The sequence below is a fragment of the Cricetulus griseus genome, chromosome 2 (assembly GCF_003668045.3).
Source record: "Cricetulus griseus strain 17A/GY chromosome 2, alternate assembly CriGri-PICRH-1.0, whole genome shotgun sequence".
Taxonomy (NCBI): domain Eukaryota; kingdom Metazoa; phylum Chordata; class Mammalia; order Rodentia; family Cricetidae; genus Cricetulus; species Cricetulus griseus.
The window spans coordinates 56,529,721-56,532,518 of record NC_048595.1 but is presented as its reverse complement, the minus strand read 5'-3'; the positions used below and the strand labels follow the sequence as shown (position 1 = coordinate 56,532,518).

Here is a 2,798-nt window from a genome sequence, read left to right as displayed (position 1 = left end):
CTTGTGGTACTTGGCACCATTTTTTTAAAATTTTTATTTAATTTTTACAAATTATAATTTCACTTGTCAATTCCTTATCCCTCTCCCCCCTGCCCCCCAATCACCCACCATCCCCTTCCCCTCTCCACTGTATCAAAATTGTGCATGACTTTATTTATGAGCTAAATAAATGAATGAAAAAAAAAGAAGGGACTTTGAGAGCCCATCCCACGTGAAGGGATGCTCTCATCCTGGACACATGGGGGATAGCCTAGGCCTGACCCAGGATGATGTTGTGGAATTTGGGGAGCCCCCGTGGAGGGTTCTACCCATTTTTGTTTTTTAAATAAAAACAAAATTTTTTTTTGTTTTGTTTTGTTTTGTTTTTCTCAGTCATCATCTGGGAGGAAACCATTCTGAGCAACATCATTAAAAACATCTCTGATAAAGCATGGTCACTACTATGTATCATAAAGCAGGTCCACATATGAGTGAGTACATATCATGTTTGTCTTTTTGTGATTGGCTTACCTCGTTCAGAATGGTTTCTTCAAGTTCCATCCATTTTCCTGCAAATTTCAAGATTCCATTGTTTTTTTTCTGATGAGTAGTACTCCATTGTGTAAATGTACCACAATTTCTCTCTCCATTCTTTGGTTGAGGGGCATCTAGGCTGCTTCCAGTTTCTGGCTATTACAAATAATGCTGCTATGAACATGGTTGAACATATGTCCTTGTTATATGAAAGTGCTTCTTTTGGGTATATGCCTAGGAGTGGAATTGCTGAATCTTGTGGTAGACTGATTCCCATTTTCTTGAGGAGTCGCCATACTGATTTCCACAGTGGCTGTACAAGTTGGCACTCCCACCAGCAGTGGAGGAGTGTTCCTCTTTCTCCGCATCCTCTCCAGCATAAACTGTCATTAGTATTTTTAATTTTAGCCATTCTGACAGGAGTAAGATGGCATCTCAGAGTTGTTTTGATTTGCATTTCCCTGATGACTTAGGATGTTGAACATGTTCTCATATGTCTTTCAGCCATTTTAGATTCCTATATTGAGAATTGTCTATTTAGTTCTGTACCCCACTTTTTAATTTCATTGTTTGATGTTTTGGTGGCTAGCTTCTTGAGTTCATTTTATATTTTGGAGATCAGCCCTCTGTCAGATGCGGGGGTAGGTGAAGATCTTTTCCCAGTCTGTGGGCTGTCATTTTTGTCTTACTGACAGTGTCCTTTGCCTTACAAAAGCTTCTCAGTTTCAGGAGGTTCCATTTATTAATTGTTGATCTCAATGTCTGTGCTATTGATGTTATGTTTAAGAAGCACTCTTCTGTTGAAAGGTACCTCCCACTTTCTCTTCTAAGAGATTCACTGTGGCTGTATTTATGTTGAGGTCTTTGATCCATTTGGACTTAAGTTTTGTGCATGTCAATAGATATGGATCTATCTGCAATCTTCTACATGTCTGCATCCAGTTATGCCAGCACCATTGTTGAAGACGTGTTCTTTATTCCATTGTATAAGTTTAGCTTTTTTGTCAAAAATCAAGTGTCCCTAAGTACGTGGGTTAATATCAGGGTTTTCATTTTTATTCCAATTGTGCTTGCTTTAGCAGCACATATACTAAAATTGGAATGATATAGAGAAGATTAGCATGGCCCCTGTGTAAGTGTGCTTTTTTCTAAATGGAACATCAAACAAGTTGAGAAAATAAGTCCATAAACCACTTTATTTTCATCACTGTTATCAAGATAACAGTAAGCTAATATTCATAGAAGATATGTAGTTCAATAACATTGTAACCATAATTTAGGATGAAATTTTCTTACATAGAAAGATATTTTTGCCATTAACCATCTAACATGGTCATGCTTTGACAGAAGAGCTGATTTCAGAATATGGTATGTATGAAAATAAACTGAAGAATGAGAGATGAGAAAGAGAACAAACAACTTAAAAATGATTGTGGACTATGAGGACATCTTTTGTGCTAGTTATAAATCCTTTTCCTTTTTATATTTCCGGTTTGCTTGTTTATCATAGCTCTGGGTATATTGAAAAGTAATTTCCATACTTAGCTTTTTACCCTCTTTTCAGGCTATAGTTTTTTTAACTCAGTGATGGTGGTTTCATGATGACAAAGAACTTGGAACAGTTTTATTTTAAAAGTTGAATTTTAAAGAAATCAAAAGTATACACAAATCCAAAGATCTCAGCAAGATCAGAGACCATTCTGCAGAAGGTGGGGCCTATACTTAATTATGTATTTTTCACATTTAATGGACCTCATGACAAGAAAAGAATGTGTCATGTTCATTTTATTTCTTAGTGTAATGGGGTTGCTTTTTCCATTTATCCAAAGTTCATGTACTTGATATGGTTGGATGTTGGGTACTTAGAACATAGTCATGAAACTCTGTAATGCATTAGTGGTATCCAGACTAAAATGAGTAATGGGACTACCATCTATATCTGAAAATCCCACAAGGCCTCATTCCAAATATGCTGAATTTTTGTCCAATGGGTGAAATGTATAATTTTTGAGAGGTTTTTTGCTAGATTTTAAGTGACATAAACCTTTAAAAGCCATTATTCCTATGATGGTGGCATTTGTAAATTTTCATGTGAGTTTATTCTGCATCTGGGAATAAGAAGTACTCTTTTAGGATTTTGGAAATTAGAGTAGGATAGAATACTGGGCTAAGCTAATCAGAGGTGTCTAAACACTCGGGAAACAGGAAAGAGAACTGAAGGTACTAATGCATGAAGCCCTTCCATCTTTAGATTAGAAGGTTTTAAGTAGAACTAAGTGAAATCA

General features: G+C 36.1%; 1 non-coding gene across 1 annotated transcript; it reads left to right on the top strand.

Annotated features, from left to right (window-relative positions):
- The first annotated feature begins 1,579 nt into the window (after positions 1-1,579).
- On the top strand, positions 1,580-1,686 carry LOC113830805. The gene has a single exon (XR_003482258.1). It is a non-coding gene; the product is annotated as a U6 spliceosomal RNA (small nuclear RNA).
- Positions 1,687-2,798: the final 1,112 nt, after the last annotated feature.